The 25,325-nt window shown below is 40.9% G+C and overlaps 1 protein-coding gene across 1 annotated transcript in view; it reads right to left on the bottom strand.

Moving 5' to 3' along the window:
• pde4d (phosphodiesterase 4D, cAMP-specific) overlaps positions 1-25,325 on the bottom strand; it is a 1,329,084-nt gene that overhangs the window by 208,881 nt on the left and 1,094,878 nt on the right. The gene's annotated exons all lie outside the window — the stretch shown is intronic.

The following is a 25,325-nucleotide window of genomic DNA, read 5'->3' as shown; positions in this document are numbered from 1 at the left end:
TGCAAGTTCCAATTAGTGACATTCCAGCTGATTCCTGTCAAACTCCAAGCTGTCTGAAATTTTACAGGTGGTGATGGAAGTATTGGATGGTCGCCATGCCCTTGTAACTATTGAAAACATTATGGGCCTTAACCAACCTCCAGAGATACTTTGATCATAGCAGAGGAGAGGCCCAGGAGTGAAGGCCAGTAGCCCTGGTTTTGGGTTAACATTGGGCAAAGTCGAGATGTTCTATGGGGCTAGCTCATCCTCCAATATCATCCTCTCATTTGACCGTTTGCCTGAGATTCTGAACCGAGCTCCCAGCAGCCAGTATCCCCACGCACTGCTCTGTCACTCTCATGCTCCAAACCAGATTTACTTTTCAGTCCAACTCACTCAAGATTGGCTGTAGTTCAGGCAGTGGTCCTGGTGGCGCTGTTGGGAATACAGAGCTGTCAGCTAAGCTAATTGTTGGGTGTGGAGGACCATCTTCAAATATTTTTAAATGGGAGGACGAGGCCAGCAGTGCATCTTCAAATCCAGACAGAGGGAACAACTTTTTCGGTGACATCAGAGTGGCTTTATCCTTGTCGTCATTCTCATCCAAAATCTTTGCCTAGTGTAAGTTATGATTATTAATGTATTTTGAAGTTTTGCTTCAGAACTTAGAGTGCTAGAGGACAAATGTTCAAAACATTTGTTTGAGAGATTAAAAAATGTCGTGGAGATTCATGGTACAGCAAATGTACATGGTTAGAAGGTGAATATCTCAGCTTGCAGAGACTAATAATGTTTTTTTTAGTTCGCACTGTGTGTTCTTATCATCATTCAACATTGGATGCAACTAAGGAGGGAGAACTGACCTGGCAAACTAACCACAGAAACTTCTGATATAGTCGGCATGCTGCAGATCATTTCTCAAAAAAGCACAAAACTGACAAAAGATTTCTATTTGACCAACAGTCTGCTTTCATACCACAAAAAAACTTCAAGATTAAAATGTTGCAAAGAGTAAAGTCATGGCAAGTGCAATCCTCTTCAAATGCTATGTGATCCAGGCACAGTGAAACCAATAAGCTGACATTTGTTTCATGTCAAATCTGCTCAAAGTACGTACATTATGCTGCATTGTGTGTTTGGCGTATTTTGATTTGGTTTGCAAATTCACTTATTGGAATCTGCATAACCCTTCTTAACAAATAACAGCTGTAAACCATCGTCAAGCATTCTACCAATGGCAATTGTGCAGGAGATATAAAAGCGTGACCATGTTGGCTGCCTTATAATTACAACCCTCTCTGTGCTGGTGCAATATTTCCACTTATCAATTTGGCTGAATTTGGAACTAAATAAATGGGAAACTGACATCTCAAAATCCAAGAAAAGCCAAATTAATGGACTTCCAACATGCTGCACCGTTATGACATTGATTCTGTCTATTCTTGTTTGTCTTTTTGACATTTTCTGTATTCTCTCAACTCCATTTTCCATAACCATCTGGTCCTTGAGTTTTGTCAAAGCTTGTCTAGATATTGAGTAAGGTTGCTTGAAATTACTGATCCATTATATTTTCTATCTTACTTCTTTTGGAAAGGATAGTCTTGAGATGGGAGAAAGTGAGGACTGCAGATGCTGGAGATCAGAGCTGAAAATGTGTTGCTGGAAAAGCGCAGCAGGTCAGGCAGCATCCAAGGAGCAGGAGAATCGACGTTTCGGGCATGAGCCCTTCTATTCCTGAAGAAGGGCTCATGCCTGAAACGTCGATTCTCCTGCTCCTGAGATGCTGCCTGACCTGCTGCGCTTTTCCAGCAACACATTTTCAGTTATAGTCTTGAGATGAGCTGGATCACCAAAGTACTGTCTGGCGAGGGAATTGTCTGCAACCCATGCCACTGTATTTAGATTTACCAATACATCATTAAGCTCCTGAAAGATTCCTTATTGTAGATACCTATTTTTTGATATTCAACAAAATATCAACCTAACCTGCTTCAAAAAGAGCTTTCGATGGTACTTTCTGGTTTCATTTCATCAATTAAAACTGACCTGAACTACGGGATCACAAATTTACACAAGATCTGTCGTTTATATTGATGATACCTCAGAACCCGCCATTTATTGTAGCCACAAGGATTTTAAAAGCTCACAAAGGAGATGATTATAAAAATACTCCCTGAAATACAGGGCCTAAGTCTAAATGAGAGCCATGAAGGAAAAATCTGCAACTACAAATGAACGAATGGATTGAGATTCAAGCTGAAGAAGGAATTTTGCTATGTATTGCATGGTCAAAGTTAAAATGTAAACATATAAAGAAGTAAAACAAATTTGAGAACAAAAAATAAGTTTGAATGGTAAGAAAAATGAGAAAAAAATGTTGCAGATGAATAAACATATAATAAATCTTTAATTATGTCCATCGGCTGACCAATTTTGAATCAAAACTATTGTTTTCTCTGTTCTTGCACCACTAGCACCCAAAAGAAATATTCTTACCAGATAACTATTCGGGAAATCAAGTATCAACTCTGGACCATGAGAGATAAACTCCAGGTGTTGCTCAAAATAAGTTAAATATTCAATATTTTACCACTGAATTAAAGCCAATCTAAATCAGGAGCCATGTCAACATGATGAATTGTGTTCTTCTCTCTGTACAAACGCAACATCTGTTTATGGTTAAACTCCTGTTTGTTATCCTTCTCCTTATGAACATACATTTTTCAGGTTAAACCCGCTAAAATCTTGTTTTTCATTTGGAAATGCAGCAAACCAAAAAGGGAATTCCACAAGCAGTGGAGTGCCCCTATCACAATTGCAAAGTCGTGAGGAAGTTTAAATAGTACTTTCAGTGCTGAACTCTTCAGCTGAGAGAGTAAACAAATCATAGATAAAAAAACAAAACAAGTTCTTCATTGAAACAATCATTATGTGAAAGTATGAAAGAAAATAAAGAATTGAGAAAAAGAAGCAAGTTCAATGCCTTACAAATTAAACAGCAATTTGAAACACACAAAAAAAAGTGAGCAAATTGCAGTCTATAAAACATTCGTTCAGCAAAATCTTCAAATCTTCTGTAACCTACAAATGACACTGCAAAATCAAAGGATTATTTAAACGAGATGCTGTTGAAGTTACACAATAGATAACTGGCAATTACCCAGTACTTCAACAGGCAAGCATCTATCTTTTGGACACTGTTTAAACAAGAAGAAATCCAGTTCGGGCATTTTGTCTGCAATTGGAGTTAGTTTGCTACAACGACCTGCCAAACTTAATATTGTGCTAAGATACTGCTATAGAGTTTGTTGTTCTAAATACAACTTTAAACTTTTAACAATCCACATCAATAGCTTAGATGAGGGGAGTGATGACATGGTAGCAAAATTTGCATACAACACAAAGATTCAGAGGAAAGTATGTTGCACAGAAGGCATTAGCCATTTGCCGATGGATACCGATAATTGCATGAGTGGATAAAAACCTGGCAAAGTAGGAAGATGCAGGAGAAATGAAAGTGCAGTATATTACTTAAAAGAAGAATGACTGTAGAATTCTGAGGTGCAGAGGTATTGAAGTGTTCTGGTATATGAGTCACTAAAAGTTAGTACACAGATAGCACATAAAGAAGGCGGTCGATTAAATGCTATCCTTTATTATGAGAGGAATGCTTATACTTCATTTATAGAGAACATTGATGACACTGCATCTTGAATACTTGGTACAGTTTTGGTCTTCTTATTTAAAGAAAGATGTCAGTCCATCAGATGTGGTTGAAAGGAGCTTTACTAGACTGATACTTGGAATGATTTGATTGTCTCATGAGAATAGGTTGGACAGGCTGGACTTGTTTCCACTGGAGTTTTGAAGGGTAACTTGACTGAAAGTCCTGAAAAACTATGGGTCACTCTTTTAGGACAGAGATTAGGGGGACGTTTTTCCCTTGGATCGTTGTGCTACTTCAGAACTCTTATGCCTCTGAAAACGATGAAAGAATGGACATTGAATTTTTAAAACTGAGTCAAATAAGGTAGATTTTTATTCAATAAAGGTGTAAAAGGTTATTGGGAGTAAATAGGAATGTGGAATTCAAAACACAAATAGATTACCCATGATTACATTGAATGGCTGAGCAGGCTCCAAGGACAGAATGGCCTACTCCTGCTGTTCGCTCATATGGTAATATGCTTGTAAATAGGGAGATCAAAAGACTTGTGGTTATCTAATAGTTGCATAATTCCATATGGTTGATAATCAAAATAAATCTGAGAACTAACATTGAAAAAGAACAGTTGAATATTACTTGAAAATTACCTCATTATTACTTCAGTAATGTGTTTGACTCGACTACCCTCTAAATTGTCTAGCAAATTGGATCAAACCATTAAGAAGTCTAAACAAAGCAATAAAACTGGACAGATCATCTGGCATCGACTTAGACACTTGGAAAAGATATCTGTTGCATAAATGTTGCTCCTTCCACACTTCACGTTAGCTCTGATGAAGAGTCATCTAGATTTGAAATGTGAGCTTGCTCTCTCTCCATGGGTGTTGCCCGACCCACTGTGATCTCCAGCATTTTTTGTTTTCAGGATACAGTCAAGAAAGAGCTGCTGCTGGGACTCCTCAACATTGACTCCAGACCCCATGACATCTGATAATGAGAGATCAACATAAGCATGGAAAGCTTGTGTTGGTTACCAGCTAATGACCCTCACCCATCCTTTGGCTGATGAATCAATGCTCCTCCATGTACAATGTAGTCTATGATTTGTGAGTGTAGTCTGGATGAGGGACTTCAATGTCCATTACCAACAGCGGCTTGGTACTGCTGCTGACCAAGCTGGCTAAGTACTAAAGAATATAGCTGCTGGACTAGGTCTGAAGCTGGTTGTGAGGGAGCTAACAAGTGGCAAAAATCTCTATGTCTAGATTAGAGTGGTGCTGGAAATGCACAGCAGGTCAGGCAGCATCCGAGGAGCTGGAAAAATCAACATTTCGGGCAAAAGTCCTTCATCAGGAATGAGGCTGGTAGCCTCCAGGGTGAAGACTTAAATGTGAGAGGATTGAGGCTGGGGAGAAGGTAGCCAAGAGTACAATAGGTGGATGGGGGTGGGGATGAAGGTGATAGGTTGGAGAGGAGGGTGGAGCGAATAAGTGGAAAGAAGATTGGCAGGTAGGACAGGTTATGAGGATGGTGCTGAGCTGGCAGGTTGGAACTGGGGTCAGGTGGGGGGAGGGGAAATGAGGAAACTGGTGAAGTCCACATTGATGCCCTGGGTTGAAAGGTCCCGAGGCGGAAGATGAGGTGTTCTTCCTCCAGGCGTCAGGTGGTGAGGGAGTGGCGGTGAAGGAGGCCCAGGACCTCCATGTCCTCAGTAGAGTGGGAGGGGGAGTTGAAATTCTGGGCCACAGGGCAGTGGGATTGATTGGTGCAGGTGTCCCGGAGATGTTCCCTAAAGCGCTCTGCGAGGAGGCGTCCAGTCTCCCCAATGTAGAGGAGACCGCATCGGGAGCAGCGGATACAGTAACTAACATGGATGAATGTGCAGGTGAAACTTTGATGCATGTGGAAGGCTCCTTTGGGGCCTTAGATAGAGGTGAGGAGGGAGGTGTGGGCGCAGGCTTTGGAATTCTTGCGGTGGCAGGGGAGGGTGGGTTGTTGGGAGACGTGGACCTGAGCAGGTAGTCACTGAGGGAACAGTCTTTGTGGAAACTGGAAAGGGATTGTGGGGGGGGAATATACCCCTAGTGGTGGGGTCAGTTTGGAGGTGGCGGAAATGTCTGTGGATGATGCGATTTATGTGGAGGTTGGTAGGGTGGAATTGCGTTTGGAGGGGTGGGGTTTGAGGGCAGAGGTGCGGGATGTGGTTGAGATACGTTAGAGGCATCTTCAACTATGAGGGAAGGTAAATTATGGTCTTTAAAGAAAGAGGCCATCTGGTGTGTTCTGTGGTGGAACCGGTCCTCCTGGGAGCAGATAGGCGGAGGTGGCGGAATTGGGAATATTGGATGGCATTTTTGCATGAGGAAGGGTGGGAAGAGGTGTAATCCAGGTCGCTGTGGGAGTCAGAATGTTTGTAAAAAATGTCAGTGTTAATACGGTTGTCATTGATGGAGATGGAGAGGTCCAGGAAGGGGAGGGAGGTGTCAGAGATGGTCCAGGTGAATTTAAAGTCAGGGTGGAATGTGTTGGTGAAGTTGATGAATTGCTCAACCTCCTCGTGGGAGCATGAGGAGGCACCGATGCAGTCATCAATGTAGTGGAGAAAGAGGTAGGGTGTGGTGCTGGTGTAACTACGGAAGATGGGCTGTTCTACGTAGCCGACAAAGAGACAGGCATAGCTGGGGCCCATGGCTACCCCTTTTGTCTGGAGTAAGTGGGAGGATTCGAAGGAGAAATTGTGAAGGGTGAGGACCAGTTCAGCCAAACAAATAAGGGTGTCAGTGGAAGGGTACTGGTGGGGTCGTCGGGAGAGGAAGAACCGGAGGTTTTGGAGACCCTAGTCATGGTGGATGGAGGTGTAGAGGGAAGTGCCACCGCAGGAATTGCAAAACCTGGGCCCACAGCTCCCTGAATCCTGAAAACAAAAAAATGCTGGAAATCACAGTGGGTCAGGCAACACCCATGGAGAGAGAGCAAGCTTATTTTTGCACCCAAATTATAATCAGGTCCTGTTCCCTTCAGACAGCTTTGCTTTTTATAATAAACCCTGTATCTCAATTGTGGGTGCACATTCCAGCTGCACTTTGGATGCCAGCACATTGACAACTGATACACACAGTTTTCTGGTTTGCAGCAGGAGGATTAGTGTTATACAATATCTACTCTTGCACAGTCTGGGTAATTCATTTAATAGTTTAATGGGGCTTTTAAGACTATAAGACATAGGAGCAGAAGTATGCCTTTCAGCTCATTGCATCTGTTCCACCGTTCAATAAGATCATGGCTGAACTGAAAATCAATTCCTTTTTCACACCTTTTCCCCATTATCCTCAATACCATTACTGATTAGTAAAAACCATTCAGTCAGTTGACCACTGAAGCTCAGTAGCAGCAGTGTATGCCCATCTGCAAGATGGACTTTAACAAATTCAACCGAGAAGGACAAGGGCATCAGATACTTAAGAACATCACCATCTGTAAGTTCCCTTCCAAATCACTCACAATCCTAACTTGGAAATTTATTGCTGTTCCTTCATTCTCACAGAGTCAAAATCCTGGAATGCCCTCTGCTATGTGGGCACATGGACTATAATGATTCAAGAAGCAGTTCACCAGCACCTTCGAAAGGGTAACAAGGGATAGGCAATCAATACTGGCCACTCAGTGACTTCTATGTCCCATAAGTGAATAAAAAAAGTCTATCTCAGCCTTGAATATACCTAATGACCTAGCCTCAACAAGTAAAAAACTCCACAGATTTACTATCTTCTGCGAGAAAAGAATCCTCCTCATCTCTGTCTTAAATGGGTGATACTTTATTCTGAATTTATGCGTCTGGTCCTAGACTCTTCCACTAAGAAATCGATCTCATCACATTTACCCTGGCAAGTCTTCTCGTAACCTCAAATGTCTTGAGCAGACCTCCTCTCATTCTTCTATACTCCAATGAGTGCAAGCACAATTTCCTCAATCTCCCCTCATAGCTTGAAATCAACTTTGTGAACCTTCTCTAGGTGGTGCCCAATGCCTGTATAACTTTGCTTAAATAAAGAGATCAAAACTTGTCCAGCTGTAGTCTCACTAGTGCCTTATATATTTTAAGCAAAATACACTATTCCCTTTGAAACAACAGTGAACTGTCCATTTGTTTTCTCTTCTAATTATTCAACATGGATAGCAACATGTTGTGATTTATACATAAAGACCTCCACATCACTCGGTGGTGCAGTTTTCTGTAGTCTTTTTCCACATGATATTCAGCTCCCCAATTCTTCCTGCATAACTGCACAACCTCACATTTTCCCACATTATATTTTATTTGCCAAGTTTATGCTCACACTTGTTGATATACCTTTGCAGACTCTTCATGTCATCTTCACCACCTGCCTTCCCACACATTCCCATCGCTAACCTTGGCTACAGTACATTCACTTTCCTCATTCTAGTCACTACCATGTATTGCAAAAAATTATAGCTCCAGCACTGATCCCTGTGGCACTCCACTAGTTTCAGACTGCCATCTGAAAATGCCCCCTTTATCCCACTCCTTGTTGTCTATTGGTTAGCTAATTCTCAATCCATGTTCATATATGACTCCCAACAGCAAGGGTGTTTATCTTTTTAAGTAGCCTCATGTGCTTCCACTCAAAGAAGTTTTATTTGGATGCTACTCTTTCTCATTTGTACAAATGGATGGGAAACAGATCCTTAATGTGTGCCCACATTGGCGGATGCAATTAAACTAAGAGTAAGACAAAAATTAAATGCTGAGAATTTATAGGATCAGCTGGAGCATAATAAGTACATATAGATGAAACTGAATGCTGACAAGTGTAGGTTCCTGTTAAAGCATGTGATATCAGCTACACATAGAAACTGTGTTACAAAATTACTAATGAAGCTATAAGGATCCTCAGATTATGGACAGAATTATACTGCCCATGAATAAATTGCCGGAAAAATGATTTTTTTTTGTCAGCATTCACTCAGGAGAAACACAGCTTTGTTGAGGAGAATATGGAGATACAGGCAATTAGACTAGAAAGTTAAGAGGTGACTTAATAGAGGCATACAAATGATCAGAGGTTTAAATATAGTGGACAGTGAGAGCTTTTTCCTTGGATGGTGATGGCGAGCACGAGGCGACATTGCTTTAAATTGAGGGGTGATAGATATAGGACAGATGTCAGAGGTAGGCTCTTTACTCAGAGAGTAGTAAGGGCATGGAATGCCCTGCCTGCAACAGCAGTAGACTTGCCAACTTCAAGAGCATTTAAATGGTCATTGGTAAACATATGGATTAAAATGGAACAGTGTAGATTGGATGGACTTCAGATTGATTTCACAGGTTGGCACAACATCGAGGGCCTAAAGACCTGTACTGCATTGTTCTATGGGGAGGCTGCTGATGCAAATTTAGGCAGAATGTAATGGGCACCTTTCCTGGTCACTACCCATCCATCACAGATACCATTCCATTTTGCATCAAGTGAAATGCCAGATGTCTATCGACTGTTGAGCCACTTAAGTGTCCAACTCATAGAAACTAAGGGGCCTCTCCCCACCCCGATACAATTTTGAGGCAGAGGGCAGATACTGGTGCCAGATTTGAAACTTGCCAGGTCTCACTACTCAGACTATTAACGAGAAAGAGGGAGGAGTGGTTTAAAAATTCACCTCCTTCATAGTCCCCGCCATGGCCCACTGCAGCATTCACCAACAAGATATTCCTTTCACCACCATTCCTTTTGAGTTTTGCCTTCCACCACACCTATGCACCTTGGCTCCCATCCCTCAACAGGGCCTCCTAGCTGAGTGCTGCTGATGACTACCCTACCACCCCCTCCTAACTTAACCTTCCCATCTGGGTCCAATGAAAACCACCATCAGGGTCTGGGGTGCAGTTCTAGCAGGGGTCACCACTCCCAGTACTGCTGCTTTCAGCAGACTGATTGGCTCTCAGAGGGTTAATGTCTCCCCTGATCCAGGTAAAGGCCTCATCATGAGCTAATCTACGGCCAATTTGAATAGCTGTCAGATAATCCAATGAGGTGGGGGCAGGTTTGCTACCGCCATTTTCAGATGGAAGATCACAGTGATATATAAAATCCTGCCCTTAGATTTGACACTAAACAGCTGTTTAACTTGTGCAGTGCATGAGAAGAAAGGCTTGCATTGATACAGCACCTTTCAGAATCTCAGGTTTCCTCACTGTGCTTTCCAGCTTACTTTTGAAGTTCAATCACTGTGATGACACAGGAAGCATTCCAATGTGATAACGAAAATAATCTGTTTCAGCAATGTTAATTAAGGGGCCAATGCACTTAATTGACCCAAATATCTCGATTGTAAACTCCCCTGCTCTTATTGGAAATAGCATCCAGCTAAAAAGATGAGGCAGACCCTCAGTTCACTGCCTCATCCAAAAGCTGGCACCCAGATAGTACTTACTCAGTATGGCGCCACTGTATCAGCCGAAGGTTTTGTGGCTACAGTTTTAAAGTGACACCTGAATCCATAATCTCTAACTCAGAGATGAGGCTGCTACCAGTTCAGCCACCGCTGACATTTAATTATTGGAGTCAATAGAGCAGGCAACAATAGTTAACTGTCAAATAATTTAAACTGAAGTAAAAATAAGTCACAATTAAACCGAAGTGTTCTAGTCAGACCACATGTTGACTTCTATGGTCAGTTCTACCCTGCAGCACAAGAGAACTTTCAAATGCCAGAGGGACTGCAGCAAAAAGCAGCCGGCTCTTGCTGCTCCACTGTTAGAACCCTAAATAAATTGTAGACAATAGTGAGACCTGGGCTCTCCAGCATAGAAAGGAAGCATGTAAAAGGAAATTTTATAGAGATATCTAAGATAACTGACAATATCAAAATCATGAATCAAGAGCCAAACTCCAAATTTTAAGAATAGGACAAGAATACGCAGGTAAGTTAAATTGAGGAGTGGCATCAACATATTTTATCTTAAAAGAACTTGTAATAAATAACAGGAATAGACTCCCAAAGAGACAAGTAGAAAAACAAAGTGTGGGATCATTAAAGAGATAATTAAATCTGCAACATAAGTAACATAAGGGATTCTTTTGCATGAGCCAGGATGACGCAATTGGTCTTCCCGATCCATAATTATCTTGAGAAAATAATTTCCTGAAAAAATCTGAAAGTGATCTTGAACGTCCCACTCACTATCGGACAGTTTTGTACAACTCAAAAGCTGAAGACTGACTGTAATCATCCTAAATTTAGATGTTTCATCCTGCTGAGAAATGTTCGTTTATGTGGTACTGATGCCAGCAGTCACCCTCCAGGGATTGCTGCTTTGTACTTATCAAGCAACAAGTACTTACACATTGATATGCATCTCTGGAACTATCAACACACTTACTTAACAAATGTCACTCACAGATGCTTCTGTATTTGTGGTTTAGCTGAGAAATTGAAAACCTAAAGGTCTTCTATACCTCTGGGGGATGTTTATCCTCATGCAACAGCAGATAAAGACAACTGATACTGAAATATTTTATTTCAAACAAAGTCACATCCTGTAAATAGCTGGATCATAGTTTCTCAGATGGTGAGTTGTTTGTGAAACTTGAGAAAGTAGGAACAGGATTAGGAAATTCAGGCTTTTGTGCCTTCTCCAGCAGTCAATAACGCCCTGGTTTATTTGACTGCGGTTTTAGCTCCATCTTCCCTTATGCATTTCATAATGTTCGACTCCCTTATCTATCAAAATCTGTCTCACTCAGCCTTCCAAAAATGTAAAGGCCGAGGCACGACAGAGTCATAGAGATGTACAGCATGAAAACAGACCATTCGGTCCAAAATGTTACAATTATACCAGCCTCCACCACTTCTTCTGGCAGCTCATTCCATACACGTACCACCCTCTGTGTGAAAACGTTGCCCCTTAGGTCTCTTTTATATCTTTCCCCTCTCACCCTAAACCTATGCCCTCTAGTTCTGGACTCCCCGACCCTAGGAAAAGACTTTGCCTTTTCACTTCATTCATTCATGCTCTGATCATTCATTTGAAGCTCATAGCATACAGCAGACAGCAATGGCTAGAATGATTATCAATGCAGAAAAAATGAATATCACAAAAGATTAGAGAAGCAAAAGATCAACAAGAATGATTACATGTTCCCCACTGATACTTAATAGGTAATAATATTGGATCAGGATCTATTATGTATGTAAGAATTAAATCTAATTAAAATTAAATTCAAAACAAATCATCAAAGAGAATTCAAAACATCGTGAACATTTGAAATGATCTAACGCAAAGTCGAAGCATTCTACCAGTCTGTTGAGGATCCCACTCAACAGCTAGAGAACCCATTGGTTGGACACTGTCAGACCTCCCCTACATTTGAGATCTGCAGTGGTGTAAGACACACTACCTAGAGTTACCAACCAATCGCAGGCTAGCAACTTTGCACCTTCCTCAAGCCGCTGGGGCAAAGTTTAGAAACAATGTAAGACACTGGACTAAGGATTCTGTTTTTTATTCATTCAGAGAATGAGAGTATCATTGGTTAGGCCAGTAACTATTATCCATCTTTAATATCTGACAGGACAGTTAAGAATCAACTACATGGCTGTGGGTCTAGATTCACATGGGGGCCAAACCAGGAAAGGATAGCAGATTTCCTTCCTTAAACAGCTTTACTGAATCATATGGGTTTTCTGACAACTGACAATTGTTGTGTGGTCATAATTAGACTCTTAATTCCAGATTTTTTATGGAATTCCAATTCCACTGTCTACTATGGTGTCCCAAGAACATTATCTGGGACTTTGGATTAATTGTGTAGTGACAATACCACTAGGCCATAGCCTCTCTGAGGTAGGTGAAGACAAGATAGGGGTTGAGTAAGAGGATTGGGCAGGGTACCAGAGACAAGGGCAGGGGCTTGGCTTTAGTGATCCTTCTTCTCGGATGCCTCAATTGGTCATAGAGTGCCTGAGTATGACGGACTCAGCCCCAGGAACTTAAACATATGCACATATAATGAGGAGCAGGGGTAGGCCATACAATCCTTCAAATCTGCTCCACATTTCAATAGGATCAAGGTTGATCAGATTCTAAATGTAAATCCAGATTGCTACTTTGTTTAACAAGAATCTACCTACTCTGGTACAAAAACATTCAAAGATATTGCTTTCACTACTTTTTATAGAACAGAGTTCCGAAGATCTGATAAATGTCTAAGAATTAATATTTTGCCCTATCTTTATTCTACAGGCAACCTCAATTATCCAAACAACACAGGCAGGGAGTACTTTGTTCAGATAATCTAATGTTCTGATAACTGAGGTTGTACTGTAAATGGGTGACCATGACTTTTAAATGTTGACCCCTAGTTCTAGGTTCTTCCAAAAGAAGCAGCATCCTTTTGACATCTATGCTGTCAAGATTCTTCAGGATCTGATATGCTTCAATATAGCCACTTCTTACTCTTATCAAATCCAGTGAATACAAACCTGGTCTATCAAAACTTGTCTCATACGACAAAGCCTTCCATTCCAGGTAGGAGTCTACTAAACCTTCTTTGAACTGCTTCAACTACATTTGCAGTCTTCCTTAAATGAGCTGACCAATATTGTGCAGAGTTCTCTCGATGTGGTCACACCAGTGCACTTACAACTGTAACATAACCTCCCTATCTTTGTATTCAATTCTCTTCATGATAATTAAGAATATTTGATTAGCTGTCCTAATTAACTGTTGCACCTGCATTGTAGTCTTTTGCGATTTATGCACTAGAACACCCAGATTCCTCTGTATCTCAGAGTCTGCAATCTCTCACCATTTAGGTAACACTTTTTTTTATATACTTCTTGCCAAAATGAACAATTTCACATTTTCCCACAATTCCTCCCTTTGCTGATTTTTGCTCACAAACCTAATCTAAATAATTTTGTAACCTCCTTATGCACTCTTCACAACTTATTTTCTCGTGCTGAAGAAAGTTTTGAGTTTGAAACAAATCTTTGATTTGTTTACATATTTAGCAAATATACCTTCATCGAATTCATTATGCAACTCATTGTTAATCCCAATAGTGTTGGAAAGCTACATTTCATTTCATCATTAGAGTATAAAATGGAGTATAAAGGTAGGGAAGTGTTGCTGCAACTGTACAAAGCTTCAGTGAGATTTCACCTGGAATAAATGTTTCAGTCTCCTTACTTGCAGTTGCATTGGAGGCAATTCATAGGTGGTTTAGATTACTTACAGTGTGGAAACAGGCCCTTCGGCCCAACAAGTCCACACCGACCGACCGAACTGCAACCCATTCCCCTACATTTACCTCTTCACCTAACACTACGGGCAATTTAGAATGGCCAATTCACCTAACCTGCACATTTTTGGACTGTGGAAGGAAACCGGAGCACCCGGAGGAAACCCACACAGACACGGGGAGAATGTGCAAACTCCACACAGTCGCCTGAGGTGGGAATTGAACCCAGGTCTCTGGCGCTGTGAGGCAGCAGTGCTAACCACTGTGCCACAGTGCCATTCTCTCGACTGATTCCAGAGACAAGGAGTTTGTCTTATGAAGAGACATTAAGCAGTTTCAGCATATACTCTCTGGCATTTAGAAGAATGAGAGAAAATCTAACTGAGATATATAAGATAGTAAAGGGGATTGCTAAGGTAGACATGAAGAGATTGCCCCAAGTGAGGAAACAATCAAGAATGAGAGGGTGTAATTTTAGGAAAAAGGCTAATTGATTTAAATCAAAGATAAGGAGAAATTACTTCTCTCAAATGGTCGTGCATCTGCAGAATTCACTATTTAGGGAGTAGATAGACAGATTTTTAATTTGTAATGCATTGAAGGGTTATGAAGAGTAGTCATATGTGCATATTCCATCTAATTACTGTAAATTTAAGGGTAATTAGTGCCAATGATGCATAATATTTCCTTGTGAAGGAGAATAGAAACATTGGTGAAATTTGTTGTCCATCCCAATGGTGAGTTTCGCGGCAATTAATTACCATAGTCAACGTAGGCTAGATTTTTATGCCAGGTTCTTTTCCTCAAATTCAAGTTTCATCTACTGTCATGGTGGGATACAATGTCATGTCCTCAGAACTCTTGCCTGGGGTTCTGGATTACTAGCCCAATGATATTGCCACTGTATTGCTACCTATCCTGAATTATTAACAGTGCGATGGCCATCACAGATATTCACCTAATGGTGTGAGGGAGGCTCATCATGTGAAGCTAAAATAGTTAAATCCATGTGGAGTTGCTTGTGGGCTCCCAAGGATTTCCCCATTCAAAGGCATTTAGTGCCTGATCGAGTGCCAGGCATTCAGAAGGGCAGGAAGTATGGATAAGGTAAAAACAATGACTGCAGATGCTGGAAGGCAAATACTGGATTAGTATGAAGGGCTTTTGCCCGAAACGTCGATTTCGCTGCTCGTTGGATGCTGCCTGAACTGCTGTGCTCTTCCGGCACCACTAATCCAGGAAGTATGGATAGCCAACCCGTGCCCTTTCTTCCCTCCCTCCTGCCATCACTTAGGCCTGTGATCAGTGGAATGCCACAAGGATTGGTGCTGGGTCCACTACTTTTCATCATTTAGATAAATGATTTGGATGTGAGCATTAGAGGTATAGTTAGTAAGTTTGCAGATGACACCAAAATTGGAAGTGTAGTGGACAGTGAAGAAGGTTACCTCAGATTACAATGGACTGAAGAAGTGGCAGATGGAGTTTAATTTAGGTAAATGTGTGAAGTGCTGCATTTTAGAAAGGCAAATCAGGGCAGGACTTATACACTTAATGGTAAGGTCCTGGGAAATATTGCTGAACAAAGAGACTTGGATTTCAGGTTCATAGCTCCTTGAAAGTGAAGTCACAGGTAGATAGAATAGTGAAGGCGGCATTTGGTATGCTTTCCTTTATTGGTCAGAGTATTGAGTACAGGAGTGGGAAGGTCATGTTGCAGCTGTACAGGACATTGGTTAGGCCACAGTTGGAATATTGTGTGAAATTCTGGTCTCCTCCCTATTGGAAAGATGTTGTGAAACTTGAAAGGGTTCAGAAAAGATTTACAAGGATGTTGCCAGGGTTGGAGGATTTGAGCTATAGTGAGAGGTTGAATAGACTAGGGCTGTTTCCCCTGGAGCGCGGAGGCTAAGGGGTGACTTAAAAAAAGGCTTCTAAAATTATGATGGGCTTGGATAGGATAAATAGACAAAGTCTTTTCAGTGGACTCAGGGAGTCCAGAACTAGAGGACATAGGTTTAGGGTGAGAGGGAAAAGATATAAAAGGGATCTAAGGGGCAACTGTTTTACACAGAGGGTGGTATATGTATGAAATGAGCTGCCAGAGGAAATGGGGGATGCAAGTACAATTTTAACATTTAAAAGGCATCTGGATGAGTATATGAATGGGAAGGGTTTGGAGGGATATGAGCCAGGTGCCGGCAGGTGGGACTACATTGGATTGGGATATCTGGGCGACATGGACGAGTTGGACTGAAGGGTCTGTTTCAATGCTGTACCTCTCTATGACTCTAAATATGCCAGGGTCCCTTGGCAATTCTGGGTCTCTGCTGTCTTTAGTACCGGCAGCAGTCACTAACCATCCCAGTGGCACTGCTGAGCAAATAGGATTTGCTGACATCTGGTTGGCAGCAAGTATCTGTCTGTGGGAATGCAGCAGCTAGGGTCCTATTCCAATGATGTTGCACTACTATCCATTGAAGAGCTTGACTGGCACTTAAATCAGTTGGTGTTTTCAGAAGAGACACCACAGTGCTCTCAGTGGCTCTTCAGCCTCCACTAAATACTATCTATTGTTTCATCCTAATTAAAGGGGTGCTATTGAATGCTATCATTGCTTTTCAGTTTCCTGACATGGGTTAAATTTACAATGTATATTATTGTTTATTATGACACATAGCTGAAAAAGTCCAAGTATGATAAAAATGTATCAGGAGGATGAACTGCTTTAAATAGCCTTCTCACAGACATTTGTTATGGCATTCAGTAAGCTCTTAAATGCGCTTAGAAAAGAGTCCTTGTTTTTCACATCAAACATATAGCTCCATGGTTCAAGTGATTTTTATGCTTCAAAGAAAATTCAATCCATCAACATGATGCCCACTATGTTATCTGAACCTTTTTTTCCTCAAAGAAGAAATTCAAGTCAACACATCAATTTTTCTTGCCAACTTTCCAACCATCTACAAAACGCTGCTTCGTAAGAGTTCACAGACAACTTTCTCTAACCACCTGACACTGAAATGCGTACTGTCCTGTGGGAGTCTTGAAAACCTTGGCTCAAACTGTAAGCATGGCTCATTCCATGCTCAGGGGTCAATACAGGTCCTTTATGATGCCAATTGGTTCTACTTTTGGAAACAAGCAATGCTAATGATAAAAATACTTGAAACACATTAACTAAGAATAAAGACCACAGGCTCACATCACACTTAGTCTTAACAATCAGATTATTGCAAACTCTGCCCATAATTGGAAATACTATAAATAATTTTAATGCATTTTTCTGGAAAAATCCAACGTATTTACATTTCATTTCTGCCTTCCTTACATTTTCTAAATGGATGAGAATCATGTCTAGAATAAGTAATTTGTATGGTATCACATCAAAATTACCCTTTTTAGTGTACAGTACAGCATCCATTCTTTTGGGATCAGAATGTTGATATCGTTTTGAAGATGTTTCCTTAATATTAGTTTATAATATATTAAATCTATTTGCTGAATATACTGATTTATATTAAGATATCTGTATATAAAATGAGCTGGACATGTCTTGAATTTTTGACAAGACAACTTTGACATTTCAAAGCAACAGATGCTGGCTACAGCAGCTAAAATATTGCACTTGTGAAGAACACAAACTGTTTGATTGAGGCACTAAGTCTATAAAGCTTTTAGAGACAAGTTTGTATGACCCAACTTGTGGGTGTAAAATATACTTGAGTTGAACTGAGAGATACTTAGAGAGAAAGTGCGATGGGGGCAACAGCCCTCTCTCTATCTTTGATTTCTCTCCTATTAAAGTTTGAAAGTTGAAAATCTATCAGAGAACTTCATTACTGCAAGCTAAAATTTCTTAAAGCGAGAACTCTGCATCAACTCCACAGATTTCTATTTTCCACTGAAGATAAGCAATTCCAACAATTAAAAGAAAACTCACAGACCAGAGCTACTGTGGCAAATGACCCTGGAACCAACTTTCTGGACAATACACAAATACTTTTACAAAGCCAACTTTTAAGATTTAATACTTTTCTAATATCTTTTTACACACGTGGAGGAATTGTGCCTGTTTTGTTTTGCATTACTGGGTAGTTGGATATGATTTTCTGTTTTAAAATATTTTGGTTATCGTATCTGCATTTTTGTGTGAGTTTTAGAAATAAACCTCGAATTGTTAATCTAATGAACCTGTTTAACTTGTTTATTACATCAAGTTATAGACAGTGAAGTTTTTACCTATTAAATTGGCAAAATCATCTCTCTTTTGAATTCAAACTCTGATGTCACCAGCTCAGGAATGAAGAGAAAAGAGAAATCAGTTCTTGTCTCTGAATTGTATCAGATATTTGGGTGGTTTTGGATGTCATTTAGCCATAGGCAAAGAGGATAAATGGAAGTAGGAACTAAATTTAAAATGGCAGTAAAGTATTCATGCGCTAAAACAATCGCATACCAACGAAAATATCCACTTTCGAGTCTTGTGCGTTTTCAGGAAACGGAAAAATCATTTGGACCAGTTTGAATGGATTATCAACTGATGAACTGAAAAGTATAGCAAAGCCATTGAACATTAAATTTCAAAAACTAGTGGTCAGTGAATTGGAGGAGGGAGAGAGAAGTCTAGAACCCGAAACAGAAAAAAAACACTTTTTAAAAAATGCAGTTGAAACAGAACAGGTTATAGATACAACTTCAAAGGGAAACAGATAAACAAAGAGGCAGGGGAGAAAAGAAGAAAGAGAAAGAGCATTCTAAATATAAAATGGGTGTGAGAGAATAGGAAAGAAGGATAAGAGAGGAATGGAGGGAAGAAAGCTAATTCCGATGCAAACAATTTAAGCTAAGAGAAAAGAGACAGTCTCTAGACTCTGGGAAGATACTACCTCAATGTGATATCTACCTCAACTCAGGGTCAAGTCTGATATTGGTGAAGTTTATCCAAGCAATCCCAAGTCATGAGGAGAGGGGCATAGAGGCTTTTTCATTTCCCCTGAGAAAGTGAAAATGCCAGTGAAATTGGCTAGATGTTGCTAATGCAAAGCGGGTTAACTGGAAAAGACCACAAGGCTATAACAAGTTTATGAAGAGACCTCCACAAAGTAAGAGTTGGCCAAAAAGGCTACCCTCAGTGCTTATCAGTCAGAGCTAGAAGCTTAAAGACAACAATGTGAAAATGTCCAAAAGCAGCATGAGCAGTTTGAGAGGGTCAAGCAACTTACAGGACCATTGGATGCAGATCCTTAATGTAGATATCAACTACAAAGCCTCAAAGAGATAACTCTCCTTGAAGACTTGAATGGACTCCCTATCTCTGTAAAGATTAAAAAGAGAACCAAAAGGTTTCCAAAGCTAAACAAACAGCAGTGGTGGCTGATAATTACAAGTTTCTCCACAAGCCCTTACCCCAAGGGAAAGCATTTATCCATCCAAACCAAGAAGGATAGAGGTGGGAGGATGAAAGGAAAGTATAACATGGACAGAAATGACAGCTGGAAACATAAGGAATTGGCTCCTCAGGCCAAAGCTAAGATGCAGAGACGAGGAGTTATGCTCAGAAGCTTGTCTACTGCTATTGTCATAAGATAGGACAGTTTTGTGCTGATAGCTACACATTCTGGGAAATGACTGTAGGAATTGTTCCATAGAGTTAGTGCAGAAAAGGTAGGCCTGTTGAGCAGCACAGTGTTAAAAACATTGCTGGGGATGGAGGGAAAGTAAACAAGATCCTTGAGAGCTTCTGGGATGTTCTGTCCAAAGAAATGTGACTCTCTCATCCTGAAATGAGATTGGTAAATCCATAGTCACACTTAGGGATACAGATGCCACCAAAAACCCAATTGCAGGTGAAATTCTTGGCTTTTCCACAGAGTGCATTGAATGTGAAGGTTTTAGTGAACAGGAAATCTATATCCACATCTTGTTGTATCAGATACATCAGGAATTTCACCTAATGACTGGGCTGGGATTTGTTTGTGGTTTACATGTGGATGGGGTAAAGCTACACCTTGGAAATGACTTGGCGAGATGCAGGCAGTGTCTTTCCAGTAGTCAAAAGAAGACCAATTGATGTCAAGGAGACAGAGCAGTTACAGATGAAGGTTCCTGACAGTTCGCTTGCTGCCTGTTCAGTAACTCTGTCGATGGGCAACCAGCCTTGTCACCAGAGGCATAATTAATGCCATGGATAGATAACTCTGCTGTTGGGCTAACCAAAATCCTTTTTTGGAGATTTGGCCGATCTGAAAGAAGTGATAAGTAGGTTCTCTCAGTCAAGGTCCCCAAGTAGACCTGGAGTTACAAAAGAAACACAAATTGCCCAACTGACATTAAAGCAGAGGGAATCTGGAGCCCTATTTGTTTAAAAAGGGTGCTTATGAGGATACAGACACAACCTCCCAGATGGACTGACAAAGAATAGATGATACTGGCCAAATGTCACAGGCAGGTATTGAGGATAGATTACAAATTCTCCTTGGTTGAGCATGTGGATGTCCAGAAGACCAAAGCCCTCAGAAGCTGACATTTATACTTGGCAAGTCTCCACAAAAACATGCTGCAATTCTATAAAATGTGCCCCAAGTGTAAGATAGTGGGGGAGCCCCAACCTATGATACAAGTGATTCTCATAAAGCTTTTGAAGGGCTGTTTAGCAGACATTTGGTAGATGTTATGGGATTGCTGTTGAAAATCAGTAAGTCCTCACTATGATGGATAGAGACACACACTCCCCAGAGGTCATTCCCTTGAAATTCTCTTCTGGCAAGGTAGTGGTGGAGAGTTAATTCAGTTTGTCATTTGTTTTACCAGCAGAGATCCAGATGACCCAGGCACCAACTTTATGCATAAAACTTTCCAGAGTAAAGAGTTTACTAGCCACAGTCACAAGGCATTGTTAGACCTTTGAGACAATGATCAGGACATAATGTCATGAGTACCCCATGACTTGGCCAAGCAACAAATTTCCCTTGTTACTCAGATTCACCCAATGATTCCACTAGCATTAGTCCCTTTGAGTTAGTTTGTTAATATGACACAGGAGAGCCACTGAAACTATTCAAGGAAAGGCTCTTAGAGGAAAGAGCAAATCTACTGCAATAAATTAAATCTTTGGATTCCAGAAGTGGGTCACCATAGCTTGAAACGTGGTCCATGTGCATTGCAAAATGTTACAGTCAGTCATGGAAGGGTGGGTGGCCAACTAAGTTCCCATGAGATGACCATTTTAGCTGGGAGACATATATTACTATTTTTACATGATAAATTACTTAAAGCTTGGTTCAGTAGCCTAAGAAGGAGAGTATGCAAGGTTAGTGAGGTGAATTCCAGAATCACAGGTCACAGAATTATTATGGTACAGAAGGCAGCCATTCGGCCCATCATGCCGGCACCAGTTCTACAACTTCATTTGGCTCTGTCATCTAGTGTCAATCTCATGGTATTTCCTCATAACCCTGATGTTGGTATTTTAACAACTCACTGTGTGAGTTCATTTGTTCATAAATCTATGGTCTCTTAGCCTTGCTTCTTTTCCAAGTGGAATAGGCTTCATTCTCTCGACTCTGTCCAACCCACTCGTGACTTTGAACACCTCAATCAGATCTTCTCTCAGCCTTCTTCTCCCCAGTGAGAACAATCCCAATTATTGTCATAGCTGAAGCTTCTCATACCTGGAAACTTTCTAGTATGTCGTTTCTGAATTATTTGACTGATACCCTAGACCACAGAGAAAACAGCAGGCTGTGTCACACTGACATGCTGAAACAGTACCACTATTGGGAGGAAGATAAATAAGTGCAGGATTGCCAGGTAGTAGAGACGGTGGAGGAGAAAAGAGATAGTCACAGTCATTTAGTCATAGAGGTCTAGAGCACAGAAAAAAGGCCTTACCGGCAAAAAACAACCATCTAATTATGCTAATCCCATTTTCTAGCACTTGGCCCATAGCCTTGTATGTCTTGACATCACAAGTGCACGTCTAAATACATTTTAAATGTTATGAAGGTTTCTACCTCCACCATTCTTACTAGTGGTGAGTTCCAGATTCCTACCACCCTCTGGGTGAAAGAGTATCCTCACATCTCCTCTAAACCTTCTTCCCTTTTCCTGAAATCTATGGTTCCAGCCATTGAAATGCGATGTGATATGTTAGATTTAGGAGTTTTAAAAAATAAACAAATGCTGCTGTCAATCCTCATCTATTCTGCCCTCATGATCTGCTGTAAATACAGTAAATTTTACCTTCAACAGAGTATTTGTACCTGGAGAGGCACAGTAACAGAAGTCACTGTCTACTTAAGTATTCAACAGATGTTTATAACAGCCCCCGGTATCTTGCTATAGATCGTAATCACAATCCCTGCTGTGTCTGGTCTCATACTGAGCAATTCAGTTCCAAAATTTAGCCTATTTTCCTCGATGTGTTATGTTGCAGTGGCTCTCGTATGATGGAGACTGAAACTAATATCAGCGGGTCACACGCTATGTACAGTGATGATGTTATGAACATGTTTCTTAAAAGGTATATTCAGTACAAACAACAATACAGCAGAGACACAATACAATACACGGAGGCTTGCACAACTCCCAACTTGAACTCCCTACTGTTCAGTTAGTTCGCACCAAACTGTGAATGGGATTAGACACAATGTCATACTTCACATAGATATAGAAAAGTCTTCCTTCATAAAACAGCATGGTACCACCTAGATCCTGAGAAATGGGCCAAGGTGAAAGCAGAAATTCAATACATGAATTCATCAGGTGATTGTGGAGGGCTCGATCGTAACACAGAATTTATAGCAAAAATTTGCAGTGTGATGTAACTGAAATTATACATTGATAGACAATCAATTTTTCAATGTATAATTTCAGTTACATCACACTGCAAATTTCTGTTATAAAACAAACTGACTGAACTCAGTCAAACAGTTGGAACAATCAATTCAAGCCAAATGCCCAAGCTTGATGGTGACGGTTAATGCAGTAACCGGGTGGAGTCCTATCCAATTCCTCACTTGAAGGACTACTAACAAATTAGAAAGTGCCTTATGTATAACAAACTTGATAAGCTAAAGGGCTACCGGCAGGCTCTTTTGTCACACTGGGTTATAAGAAAGATTGGTCTCCATCCTGACAGCCTTTTTCCAATGCTGAGTGACCCCACTGAGATTAAAAATGTTTAGGCGACTTTCCAGAGGCTGATGAAGCATATAGTAGTCGAGGTCCTGAATAATGTAAACCATGTGAACTCCTGCTGGCAGGCCTGGCTGGGTAGGTATGGGAGCTGCTGCTTCAAGTTCTATCTGGGTTGCTTTGGCTGCAATAGCTACAGACCTCAATGTATGGGATAGGTTCACCTGACCTGCTGTTGGCCTGGCTGTCAAAGCTAACTTTTGGAGAAGCTGGAGGAAAGTTGCCTCCATCTTTAAATGCCCACGGCCTCACTCAGCTGCCATATTGTGATGGCATCCTGCAGCAAGGCCCCTGGTTTGCTACCCAACCTCAAGAGCGCACCTAAATTCTTTACCTGAATAGTGAGATTGCCCTTTGGCCATTAATACCCACACTGGGCAGTCTGTCATTAACACCCATGCACCCTCTGCCATTAATCCCCACATAGCTCAAGGTTATTATTATATTCGCAGCTCAGGGTCACTATTACTCACACGGTTCAAGGCCAGTATTACTCACCCAGCTCAGGGCCATTATTATCCACACGGCTCAGGGCCATTAATACTCACATGGCTCAGGGCTGCCACAATAGGGTCTAGAAATTGAGAGGAAAAGTTAAATCCTATGTGTAGTGGCTCAACCCTTGCCAAGGCCTGGCTCAGAGATGGAAAGTTGTAGATGAGTAACACCATTCATAATCTGATCTTTCATCTTCCCACAAAAATAAACACAATACAAGTAGTAAATCTTAATTAGGTCCATTTCATCTCCCAGAAGGCTTCCCTGTGCTTAGTGACACTGCACAGGTGTTCTAACTATTGAATAGTTAAATAGGGGGAATGCAAATCTGTCTCTGCTTAGATTAGAGCCTCTGGTTCTCCTTTTGTGAATGACTTTTCAGTATTTTTAGCATCCCATGGGAATATGTCCTGAGCTTCCCAGTCACAAACATACTTGCCTTTGTTTGCTTAATGGGTTACTAATGCTTCACACCACAACAGCAGTGAATTGTGAATTCCTTACTTGCAAGAGTTCTACTGGCTTATGCAACCACACCTTCAATTCCGCAACAAGGCTGTTGAAACAAATTTTGTAAAGTGGATCAATCACATCTGCAATATGATTTTTCAATGTAATTGAAATAGTACATTGTGTTTAACACAATATTTCAAGTTTGACTGGCTTCAATCCACAAGCGATTATGCTGAACAATCCAAAGTAAACCTATCATGTCTTTATAGGAACATAGGAACGTAGGAACATTCCTGATGAAGGGCTTTTGCCCGAACCATTGATTTCCCTGCTCCTCGAACGCTGCCTGTCCTGCTGTGCTTTTCCAGCACCACTCTAACCTAGACTCTGATCTCCAGTATCTGCAGTCCTCACTTTTGCCACATAGGAGCATTCAACCCATTCCACCCTTCTACAAGATTACGGACGATCTGGGGCTTAACTCTATGTACCTGCCTTTGCCCCGTATCCCTTAGTGCCTTTGCTTAACAAAAGTTTATTTATTTCTTGTTTAAAATTAACTACTGATTCAGCATCCAATGGTGTTTGTGGAGGAGACTTCCAAACATTTACCACACTGTGTGAATAGAGGTGCTTCCTGCGTGTCCCTTAATTTTTAGAATAAGCACCCTAGTTCTAGGACCTCAAACCAACGGAAATAGTTTATCTTTATCTACCTTGTTTTTTCTTATTAATATCTTGAAGTCATCAATCAAAACACCCTTCTAAATGCTAGAGAAAATAGGCCAAATTTGTGTAATGTCTCCCTATAACTTAACCCCTGAAGCTTAGGTATCATTCTTGTAAGTGTATGTTGTACTCCCTCCAAGACCAATACATCCTTCCCATGGTTGGTTGTGTGTCCAGATCTACTCATAGTACTGTAAGTAGGGTCTTAACCAGGGTTTTTTTTAATAACTGCACCTTAACTTCCATATCCATAGAATCCAGTCCTCCAGATATTAAACCACCTGTTGGTGTCTTTTGAAAGGTTGATGCACAAAACCCCCCCAGTCTCTTTCGCCATCCAGTGCACTGAACTTCATACCATCCAGAAAGTATCCTGATCCATCTTTTTTCAGTCCAAAATGAATAATCCTTATATTGCTTACAGTGAACTCCATCTGCCACAGTTTTGCTCATTCACTTCATACATCAATATCTCTTTGTAATTTTGTGTCAATATCTACCACTGTCTACCATGCCACTTAACTTGGTGTCATTGG

This window comes from Chiloscyllium punctatum, chromosome 1, assembly GCF_047496795.1.
Source record: "Chiloscyllium punctatum isolate Juve2018m chromosome 1, sChiPun1.3, whole genome shotgun sequence".
NCBI lineage: Eukaryota > Metazoa > Chordata > Chondrichthyes > Orectolobiformes > Hemiscylliidae > Chiloscyllium > Chiloscyllium punctatum.
This window is presented reverse-complemented; position numbering and strand designations above follow the sequence as displayed.